General features: G+C 41.7%; 2 protein-coding genes across 3 annotated transcripts in view; one reads left to right on the top strand and one right to left on the bottom strand.

Moving 5' to 3' along the window:
- Positions 1 to 12,396, top strand: part of fbln1 (fibulin 1) — a 94,636-nt gene that overhangs the window by 846 nt on the left and 81,394 nt on the right. The gene's annotated exons all lie outside the window — the stretch shown is intronic.
- LOC308091248 (protein FAM180A-like) overlaps positions 1 to 12,396 on the bottom strand; it is a 178,799-nt gene that overhangs the window by 158,275 nt on the left and 8,128 nt on the right. The window lies entirely within an intron of this gene.

The raw sequence follows: 12,396 nt of genomic DNA, 5'->3' as shown, positions 1-12,396 counted from the left end.
GCAGATCTACAAGCTCACAACACACTGAACACAGTGCATCGTGACACTGTGATCTTGTAGATCTGCTGTTTTTGAGTAGCCGGAGTATACAAGTTAAAGTGGTTAAAGTGGTTAAAGTTGTGGGGGGACCCCCCTTGGGGGTCCTTGGGGGGCCCTTGAAAAAAAACAACAGAAGAGGCTATTGGAGACCCTGATTTAGATAGGGACACATGATCTGATGCAGGACAATGTCACTATGACAGAAAGAGACCCCTACTTTGAGAACAACTTAAGTAAGTGATCCCCTCACCTCTACCTCTGTACTGTGCTTAAGAGGGTCAAAGGTTAAGTATGCGATGGTATAGTATTTGCTGGTGGAGTGGTCAGGGGTTGCTTCCTATGAGTTATAGTTCACAACCCTCTGGGGTCACAGAGGCGTGGGATATGACCCCAAACCCAGACCCCCAAACACTCACACTGACTCACTCACACATGGGGTCGTCTTCACACACAGCAGGGGGGGTGACCCTTCTGATCTAAAGTAACTGAGTTGGGTCAGGGGTCTCTTTGGGCTGACGAGTGACACTACATTGAACAAAGTACTGTTATTGATCAGATACACATGTGCACGAGGGATATACAGTAGAGACCTGTACAGGTAGACTAGATGGGTAGATGATTAAATACTTAATCCATTAAGGCCTGAAGCCGATTCTACAAAATGTCTTCTAAATCCTAACAGTTTTTTGAAAAAAACACTGATGTTGCTACATCAGTGGTTCTCCAAACTTTTCATGTCAAGGACCCCCAAAATGATATGTATTTGGCCGCCGACCCCCATCTCTATATACAAATGTTTTGTATAATGTTCACTTTAACATATATTCAAATATTTGCACAAACTTTCAAGATTTTTCAAAAATAGCAGATCTACAAGCTCATAGCGTGGCACTCGAGTGCCGCGCTATGAGCTTGTAGATCTGCTATTTTTGAATAGCCAAAAAAAATCTCAAATGACATAGATGCGTTCCTGGTCTTAATGGGTAATGCATACAATACAATACAATGCAATACAAACAATACAATATTGGTTGAAAACTCAGTAGCATCAACATGTATATTTACAGAGGAAGGGGGGGTGGGGGGGCAGAGGATGCTACTACCACAGTGTTCAATAGTTAAACTAGGCTCACTTATATTTTGAGGCCAGCCATTATTTTAGTTTAGTTTTGAGTTTGGGTAGGGAGTCTAGATCTTTAATAGGTTTTGGTAGTTCATTCCACATTATGGTGGCAGCATAGTAGAATGCATTTTCCCGCCATGTTTGAGCCGAATTTTGGGGGAACAAGGTCAGTTGATCTCCTTCTGGTGTTATATGCCCGTGGGCATCACTCACTCTAGAGAAGCAGTTTGACAGGTATCTGGCCACTGATCCTCTGAGGATCAACGTGAAGACCAGACCCATTGACAGATGTTGCACTCTGTCTTGTATATTCTTGAGCCAAGCCAAAGTAGCAGCAAAGTGATCTGGGAGAAGGTGAGTCCGCGGGGTCCTGGGGGTGAGGCGTAGTCTTATTAGTTTGTTTTGAGAGATCTGTAGTTTAGATTTTGGTGCCATTGTGATGTTAATGAACCATGAGGTGCAAGCATAGTTGAAATAACAGTAACTAGATTGATTGATTGATTGACAGACAGGCTGTCACTTTATTTGCCATTTGCACAAATGCATAGACATTCTTTGAGTATACTGCAGCTCCCAGAGCCAGCATCAAAAGAGATAAAAGTACATATAACACCTTTAAGTCACCTTAAAGGTGCAGTAAGTAATGTTTTGCTTTGTTAAAAGTGTTATATAACTCTATATTGAGCTATTGCTTATGCTATTATGCTGCAGTGTATAGAGTCTCGAGCTATTTAGTAAACAGAAAATACATTTTCAAGTGGGACACATTTCATCCGATAAATCAGGAGAGAGAACTTATATATACAGGGTACAAGATAAACAAGATGTGAAAGTGAAATGGGAAGTGATGAAACAAAACAATGACTCAACTTGAACTTGAACGCAAGCTGATAAATGATCTTTGTGGCGTTCTCTTTACCATTACTATTATAAAATACTAGTTTTCACTTTTTAACAAAAATGTTTCGTTTTAACAACCACAACAAAATCACTTGCCCAGGGATTCAGCCAAACCAGTTAAGTCTAGGCACACCACAGAGACTATATACAAAAACACATATAAACAGATTACATCAGCTGTGTATGATAGGGGCTCGGCCCACTGTTTTTGTGTATAGCACGCCTTCTTGCTTGTGTCATGTTAAACCCGAAACGTTCTCCTAAATAGAAGTATTCCTGGGAGCTGCAAAACAGTGTGCCGACATCTTTCTCCTCTCTGAAGTGTACGTATTTTCGCCCAGCACCTGTAATTTTGATTATTTGGACGTGCGTGCTTCCCTTTGAACTGTACACCACAGAGACTAAACATCAGAAACATATACCACCATGGCACTGTAATATATGCAGTTTCTGAAGAATGTTTAGTTTTCAAAAATATTGAGGTATGACATGTTTTCCGTATCGTGCAGCCTGCGTGCGCAGGCACGCGCGCCCCTTACGTTTTTTTCCTGCAGCAAACCCTGTTATACCCTACCTTTAAACAGAGGTGACATGGCTGTTTAAAGTTAAAAATAGTGCAGTGCCATTGTGATGTGTGGTTTTTCAGTGTGGGGGGCGGAGCTACCCTGCCTGCCTCATTAAGACATGTTTACATGAGTCGTCTAGACGAAGGCAAGCCGAGCTCTACTGCTGCTGCTGCTTTGCCAAGACACAAGACGTGTACACACACACACACACACACACAGCCGGGCTACACACACACACACACACACACACACACACACACACACACACACACGTACGTACGTATTACTATACTTGTGAGGACATCAACATTTTAGGATGGCATTGAAAATAGCCGATCTACAAGCTCCCAACGCGCTGCACTCTGCGACGCGTTGGGAGCTTGCAGATCATCTATTTTCGGTGCGTGACATTGGAGCACCACTAAAGCATAAATCAGGCATAACTCTTAACCCCAACACCTAAACCTAACCTCTAAATCAAGGGTCTTCAACGTTTTCAAGCCAAGGACCCCCTAGCTGAGAAAGAGATGGAAGCAGGGACCCCCTCTCTCTATATTGTATAAAATTGTGTTTCAGATTAAACTTTTTTTTTTTTACTTGGTCTGCTCTTTTTCCCTCTAAACCCTATACCTCTTTGCCAAAAAATAGCAGATCTACAAGCTCACAACGCCTCGCAGCGCGAGGCGTTGTGAACTTGTAGATCTGCTATTTTTGGCTAAAGTTCTCCTAGGAAAAGGGACGCTAGGGTTCAAGTGGTTAATGTGAAAAAAAACTAAATCATTTCACACAAAGATTTGGCGAACCCCCTTTAGTAACTCTGAGGACCCCCTAGGGGTTCCGGACCCCCTGTTGAAGACCCATGTTCTAAATGTCTAAGCCTGCCAAACCTAATCGGAATCTTTTCCTATAAACATCAATCTGTAACTCTAAATGTTACTGTAAATGCACTCATTCTGCAGATTGTCCCTTTTCAAAAGTCTTTTGAAACTCACGTTGTGAGCTCGTAGTATAGGGCTACTTTTTTCAAATAGCCAATGTATAAAAGAGGCCCGAGGGCTTAATTGGTTAATGCATTTTAAAGTTGTCTGGTGTCCAGACAGACAGACAGACAGACAGACAGACAGACAGTGATTCACCCAGACAGCCAGGCTGCTCTGCTTCGTTTGATAAAACAACAGTGAATAGATTTAAGGCACTTCTGTTCTTTCAATTTAGCTTTTTTTCCTCCTTTCTTTTTGCAAAGAGGCGGCAGACAGCACAGCGGTAGTGTAGTTTATACTTCGCTGCACCGCAGTGTCACTCATTTGAAATTATTTTTGAAGTGAACGTGATGATAGGATGACAGTAGGGAGCACCTATAACGGTCAGTTGATGTACTGTATGATCATTTTGTAGAGGGGGAGAGAGAGTACACATTTCTTTATTCCCTTTTAATTGCAGTGGTGTAAAGTAACTAAGTACATTTACTAAAATTACTGTACTGAAGTCGCATTGTGAGCTTGTAGATCTGCTATTTTCAAAAGATTTGTATACATTATGAACTTGTGAAAGGGGACATTCTGCACAATCAATGACTACTTTTACTTTAGGTACTTTAAGTATATTTTGATGCCGGACTTTTACTTGTAACAGAGTATTTCTACACTGCAGTATTGATACTTGTCTTTTACTTAAGTAAAAGATGCGAGTACGTTTTCCACCACTGTTTAATTGTACATAATGTACATACATTTCTCAGTTTTTCTCATGCCAATAAATATCCATTGAATTATTCAATTGAAATTGAGACAGACAGACAGAGAGACAGACAGACAGACAGACAGACAGAGAGACAAGAGAGACAGAGAGACAGAGAGACAGGGACAGAGATCTAAAGTGTTGTTAGTTAGTGTGAGGGGTCTGGCATTCTGCTCCTTTGGGATATATCCAGGGTATTCTTTTTATTTTTTGTAATCTCTCTGGGTTCCAAGGTGTTTTTGGCAAGATGTCGTCAGTTACTGGTAGGCTAGCTGATGAAAACAAAAAAACAAGAAGAGAACAGCCAATAGCACAGAAAGAGAACAGGAAGGTATTAGCCTAATTCATTCCTCTTTCACACCAGCGTGTTGTGCATCTTTATGTGCTTAGCCATCAATCTTTTACCAGAATGATTTGTTTGTTTTGTTTGTCACAGGGTGTTGGTTTAAATAATGTGGGTTTAATGTAGAAGAAACAGGAGAATGACAAGCATAATATCCAGTGGTGTAAAGTAACTAAGTACATTTAGAGGTATTTTTACTTGAGTATTTTCAAATTTCTGTACTTTTACCTCTACTCCACTACATCTCAGAGGCAAATATTGTACTTTTACTCCACTACATATTATTTGAAAACTTTAGTTACTTACTAGTTTGTAGATTTTGATTATTATTACAAAACACACATTACCCACTTCAACCCTATATACATTTCAGCCATTTGAAAATAGTCAATTTTGAATTCTGGACTTTTACTTGTAACAGAGTATTTCTACATTGCAGTATTGATACTTTTACTTAAGTAAGGGGAATGTGAGTACTTGTTCCACCACTGATAAGTTATCAGTGGTGGATATCATATTCATATAGCTTTATAGATGTTATCAGTGATAACATCCATACATATGTTGATTTCAGGATTTATGCATTAGGCCACTATGGACAGTCATCTGCAGTAGCTACACAGTAAAATCCACAATTTAACCCTGAGGGTGTACAAATGTAACCCGTAATCGGAGTCTGCACCCATAAGGGGTGTCTAAGGCAGGGGTCTTCAACAGGGGGTCCGGGACCCCTAGGGGGTCCTCAGAGTTACTACAGGGGGTCCGCCAAATCTTTGTGTGATGTTTTATTTCTACCGTAACCACTTGAACCCTATAGCACCCCTATAGCATCATAGCAAGGAGAAAGCAATATGATAGCATCATAGCAAGGAGAACTTTAGCCAAAAATAGCCGATCTACAAGCTCACAACGCCTCGCGCTGCGAGGCGTTGTGAGCTTGTAGATCTGCTATTTTTGGCAAAGAGGTATAGGTGTAGAGGGGGAAAAAAGAGCAGGCCACGTAAACAAAAAAAAGTTGAAACACAATTTTATACAATATAGAGGAGGGGGTCCCTGCTTCATCTCTCTCTCAGCTAGGGGGTCCTTGGCCTGAAAACGTTGAAGACCCCTGGTCTAAGGGATGGTTCCTTTACTAGTATTTAGCTGGGGACCCCCTGGAAACACCCCCCCCCCCCCCCCCTCCATCGACCCCTGAGGGTCCTCAGACCCCATGTTGAGAGCCCCTGAGCTATAATCATCTGATAGATATAATGAGAAACAGAGGAGCAAGGGTGTGAATCAGAGAGGTGTGTATATATAGGTCCAATTGATAGGCCCACCTGAAGACTTGTAAAAAGACTTTTCACCCAGTCAGTCGCTGTGAGATTTAACCCATTAAGACCTGACAAAATGTCTTCTAAATCCTAAGTTGTTGTTTTTTTTGTTTCTATATCAGTGGTTCTCAAACCTTTTCATGTCAAGGACCCCAATATGTATTTGGACGCGGATCCCCATATCAAAATATTTTTGTTCCAGGGACCCCCCCCCCCCCCCAGAAGCAAAGATTGGAGTTACAAATGGTCGCTTTAAAAATATATTCAAAGACTTGCACACATTTTTCGCAAATTTTCAAAAATAGCAGATCTACAAGCTCGTAGCGCGGCACCGAGCTTGTATATCTGCTATTTTTGAATAGCCAAAGACATCTTAAAATGATGCATTCCCGGTCTTAAAGGGTTAATGTCCAGGAGGAATGCCAGCCAGAGGCTCCAGAGCTCCTGTCTGGCGGCTGGCCCTAACTGACGAGCTCAGTAGTGAGTCAGCTAATGTTGCTGCCTGCCCGGCCTGCCTGGTAATAAAACACTCTCTGCCCATAGTCACTCCTTTCCTCTAAGGTCCACATTAATCATTTTGTGTATCGGCGTGACGTTCGTTCCAAGCAGATGTTTTTTTGCAATATTCGTCCCGTATCAGCACACATTTCACTATAGCCCCATTAGCTACAGTATGTACTCTGTATATCTGACAGGCAATCAACTCCCAGCCAATCACATGGCAGCAACTCGATGCATTTAGGCACATGCACGTTGTCAAGACGATCTGTTGCAGTTCAAACCGAGCATTAGAATGGTGAGAAAGGGGATTTAAAGCAATAGTACACTTTGGTAGAGGTTTGGGTTATATAGTTACCTTGTCATTGTCTCCGCCAAGGCGAAAGGCATGGCCGAGACTATGTTTTGTTTCATTTCATTTCAAACCTTTATTTATTCTCGAAGGACATTGAGGTTGCCCTCATTTGCAGTGTTGTCGAGATACATCACAGTACGATTTCATTTTCATTTTCACATCAATATTCATATCAATGATAAAACAAGACACAAAATGAAACAACCTTTCCCCTTTTGTGTGATACAACACACATTTAAAAGCAGTTGCAGACACTTGTGGGTAGGTCTGCAATCAAGGATTTAAATTGACCGTATGTTATGGGAGAACAAATCTTAATTTTAAGCTGTAGGTCATTCCAAGTGGTTGGGGCACTAAAACAAAATGTTTTCCCAGTCCAATTGGTGACATAATATCACTCCATTGCACAGTTGATTAGAAGTTAATAATAAAAATAGCACATTGACTTTCATTCTCTTTCAGTCTCTGATTCAGGCTCTCAAAGTCACTCTTTTAGCACATAAACGAACACAAACAGAGCTGATTCTGACAATATACAACATCACAAAACCCAGTATGGTGTTTGTTTCAAAGAAACATTTGTTGTCTGTTGATTTTACTATTTGAAGATCCGGATCTGCGGATCCAGTCTGGGCCTTCTTCCTTCCTTCTTCCACAGAAAATGGCTAAATCAACATGACGTTGATATGATTAAAAACAAACTAAAGGTTTTGTGATGTTATACAGTACAGTATTATACTGTATTGTCAGAATCAGCGTTGTTCACGTTCGTGTTTCATGTACTAAAAGAGTGACTTTGAGAGCTGTTTCAACGTACAATGGAAGCAGTGGTGTAAAGTAATGTATTTTCATTTGGTGCCCCCATAAGCTTGGTGCTCTGTTCTGAAGCCCTAGCATTATAAGCCGGGCTTGAAGTGTGGTCAGAAAGTACTTTGTTGTGATTCAAAGGAATTATTTTGCAGGAGAAAGTTGAGGGGCGAGTCGTCTTGACACTTGTCCTCCTCCTCATCAACATAATTATAACCCAGGCTTGCAGACTCTTTCCATCTCCAGCACACATAGTTGCTCAGCGCCTTGCACAATTCCAAACGGTCCCTAGTGTTTGATAACTAACTGACAACATTAATACGCCGTTACAAAGCAGCAGCACTAATTTAATGTTGAATTTACTGTCGTCTATCTTCTTTCTTCTCGGAGGGCAGTTGTGGAAGAAGTATTTTTTTAATTTTTATCCCACGATTTTGTAACCCTTTTTTTTTTTCACCCGGTGCCAATTTTCTAAGTGATCCTGGGCACTACACTCCCCCCACCAGCCTAGGGAGCCCAGGGCCGAGCTCATGCCTCCTTCAATGCATGAGAGCCAACTGACCTTCTTGTCACCTGACAGGGGGGAGTTTCCCCGGTAGGACGTAGCGCGTGGAAGGAACACGTTATTCCAACTAGTTCCTTTCCCCTTCATCAGGCGCCCCGGCTGACCAGGGGGAGGCAGTATAGTGACCAGGATTACTACATGTTTTTGTGAGGGTATTACCTACCCTAGGAGACACGGGGAGAACATGCAAACTCCACACAGAGTAGGCCCTTTCGCCAACCCCCACCAGTACTCAGATATCAATAACACAATGTAGAAATACTCTGTTACAAAAAAAATTAAAAAAATCGAAACAAAGTACTGTTTCGGTAATGGCCAAAGTATAAAGTAGGTCTTACATGGTAATTAATTGGTCATGTTTTGTAATAGTAATATACATCTAGAAGTAACTTGTAATTAAATTACCAAATAATTGTAGTGGAGGAAAAAAGCACAAGATTTGCCTGTGAGATGTAGTGGAGGAGTAATAGTATTAAAACATTTAAATACTTGAGTAAAAAGTTTTTTTTTTTTACTTAAGTACAATACTTGAGTAAATGTACTTAGTTACTTTCAACCACTGTGGGAGGGTTTGTCGCCAATACCAATTGACCGTGCAGAACTTGTGTGTTGTTGAGCCTCAGGCTGCAAAAATGCGAGCGTTCCCCCATGTGCCAAAGCTCTTTGACATTTGGCAGATGGGATGAAACCGCAGCATGTATGAATGTATTTGATGTGATTGCGACAGCTGATTGTTTACAGAACCCGAAGCATTCCGCTCACTCTGATCCACATGAATCAGATTCCCCGGCACCACCACAACAGTTGATCCAAACGCCAGTCAAAATGTCTCTTTTGTTTTCTTGCAAACAACAGATACATCAATCAATGTCTTTCCTTAACCCTTTAAGACCGGGAACGCATCTGTGTCACTTTAGATTTATTTGGCTATTAAAAAAATAGCAGATATACAAGCTCATAGCGCGGCACCGAGTGCCGCGTTATGAGCTTGTAGATCTGCTATTTTTGAAATATCGTGAAAATGTGTCCAATTTTTTTACTCTGTTACAACTTCTGGGGGTCCCAGGAACAAAATATTTTGAGATGGGGGTCCACGGCCAAATACATTAAAAAAAAGCTGTTAGGAATTAGAAGACATTTGGAGAATCCCCCAGAAGCAAAGATTTGAGTTACAAATGTTCGCTTAAAAAAATAATAATATATATATATATATATATATATATATATATATATATATATATATATATATATATATATATATTCAAAGATTTACACACATTTTAACGATTTCTTTCAAAAATAGCAGATCTACAAGCTCGTGCCGCGCTATGAGCTTTTATATCTGCTATTTTTGAATAGCCAAAGAAATCAAAAAAATTACACGGATTCGTTCCCGGTCTTAAAGGGTTAAAGAGAATGCTTGCTGTGAATGATAAAACCAATATATTCCTTTTGCAGCCAAAATAATTAAATGTCTTTCGCAGACTGCAGACTGCAATCTGCAGACTGCACACTGCACACTGCACACTGCACACTGCACACTGCACACTGCAGAGTCAGACTGCAGACTGCACACTGCAGTCAGACTGCAGACTGCAGACTGCACACTGCACACTGCAGAGTCAGACTGCAGACTGCACACTGCAGTCAGACTGCAGACTGCACACTGCTGTCAGACTGCAATCAGACTGCAGACTGCAGAGTCAGACTGCAGAGAGCAGACTGCAGACTGCAGACTGCAAAAGGAATATGATGTTTTGCTAACATTTTTACAGCTCTGTTAGTTTGTTGCACTGCTGCTGCTTTGTTTGAGTGTCGAATGTTTAATGGACCACAATGGAAACAAGCCCTTGCCTTAGGGTTAGGGTTGTGTGTGTGTGTGTGTGTGTGTGTGTGTGTGTGTCTTATCCATTTGCTGTTTTGAACCCAAATCCCACAAGGGTTCATTTGATTCCTTTTGCACACTCTCAGAGTTACAGACCCACCACAAGGGTCCATTTGGACCCCTGGTGGTCCCCGGACAAGACATTGAGAAACGGTGATCTACAGCAGGATATACAAATACAGATATTGCTTTACGTAATATTTTTATTTTATAATTTTTATCCCACGATTTTTGTAACCAATTTTTTTCACCCAGTGGCAATTTTCTAATTAATCCTGGGCGCTACACTCCCTCTGCCAGGCTAGGGAGAGCCTAGAGCTGCACTCATGCCTCCTTCAATGCATGAGAGCTAGCAAGCCGCTTCTTATCACCTGACACAGGGGGGAGTTTCCCCGGTAGGGCGTAGCTCGTGGAAGGAACACGTTATTCCAACCAGTTCCCTTCCCCTCCATCAGGCGCCCCGGCTGTCATGGGGGAGGCGGTATAGCGACCAGGATTACTACATGTTTTTGTGAGGGTATTAACTACCCTAGGAGACACGGGGAGAACAATGCAATGCAATAGTTTTTTAGTTTTGAGTTTAGATTTGAATGACTCACCCAATTAGCGTCAGCAGGCTGTCAGGGGATGTGATTGTCATTGAACCCCTGCTGGCAGTGCTTACGATTATGGGTGTAATTTATAAGATGTTTTGGTCTGATATGAACAGCTTTGGACCCCTCCTCAGATGACATGAGGGGGAGTAATGTTGACATCATGCGGGTGTGTGTGATAAGAGACGACATAAACACTCCCATGTCAAGATGGTGGGCGCACACACACACACACTCACACACACTCACACTCACACACTCACACTCACACTCACACACACACATGTTTGTATTACTATACTTGTGAGGACATCAACATTTTAGGAAGCCGATTTTATGATTGATTTACGATTTATTTGGGGCATTTTTAACCCCAAGTCTAAAGCTGAAAAATAGCAGATCTACAAGCTCACAACGTGTCGTGCTGCGACACGTTGTGAGCTTGTAGATCGGCTATGTTACGGTGTGTGCCATCGCCGCACAACTAAGTATAAAAAAATGGGAAAAATCTACAACCCGACCCCTAAACCTCACCTCAACCTGAATCTTTTTCTAATTGTAAACATATCTAACAAATAAAAAGAAATCAACCACAAAACAACAATATTTCTTGCGAGGACCAGGAAAATGGTCCTCACAACAACGTCTATTCCTCAAATTCTACTGTACTTGTGGGAATGTTTGGTCCTCACAAAAGTATAGTTAACACACACACGCACACACACACACACACACACACACACACCCCCCCCCAACGGTTCCTGAGCCATGTGGCCCATAGGGCAGGAGCCTCCTCTCCAGTAGCATGAGGGCAGCTTGATGTACGAGTGCTTCTCCTGGACATGATGTACAAAGCACACTCCCTGGACATGACGCTAGAATGTCACATGATGTACAAGTTAGTACAGCCCTCTGGACATGACTGAGTGCCAAGCAGGGAGGCATGGGTCCCGTTTCACTGGCCGGGGGATTGAACCCCCGACCTCTCAATGTCAGGGCGGGACACTCTAACCTCAAGGCCACTGTATAAAATATACTGTACATATCGCAAAAGACTGCTTGAACTGCAATAAATGGTACATATATTCTAATTGGACCCCGTCCCTTACAAGTCTGTAACTCTGAGAGTGTGCAAATGGAACCATAAGGAGGGTCCATTTGGTTCCATTTGCACACCCTCAGAGTTATGAGAGTTATTAGTGTTACAATATATCCTTGAGATGAAAAACTTTGACAACCACTGCAGTATGCTTTTCATTATCTGGGTTCTGTGTTAGCAGCATACCTCCATTCAAACTGTATAGTATTACATACTTAGTTTAGTATTTGTTTACTTATCGCTTATCGTCATATCGTCATTGCAATATTCAACAATGGTATCGCATATCACATGTTTTCCTAATTCCGTGTAGCCCTAACAGGTACACACACTGGTTATAGTGTTTGTGGTTGTGCATAGTACTTTATACAGGCTTGCTTGCTTAAGAAAACGATTGAGCGAAAAATGCAGCAGCCAGAATCCTAACCAACACCGGGAAAAGTGACCACATTACCCCTGTACTTGCATCCTTGCACTAGATCCCTGTAAAGTTTGGGATAGGTTTTAACGTTATTTTACTTGTTTTTAAAGCCTTGAATGGTCTAGACTAGCACCTTCCTATTTATCAGACTG

The sequence above is a fragment of the Gymnoscopelus braueri genome (assembly GCF_963280865.1).
Source record: "Gymnoscopelus braueri genome assembly, chromosome: 9".
Lineage (NCBI taxonomy): Eukaryota > Metazoa > Chordata > Actinopteri > Myctophiformes > Myctophidae > Gymnoscopelus > Gymnoscopelus braueri.
Note: the sequence above shows the minus strand (reverse complement) of the source record. Positions and strands in the feature narration are given on the sequence as shown.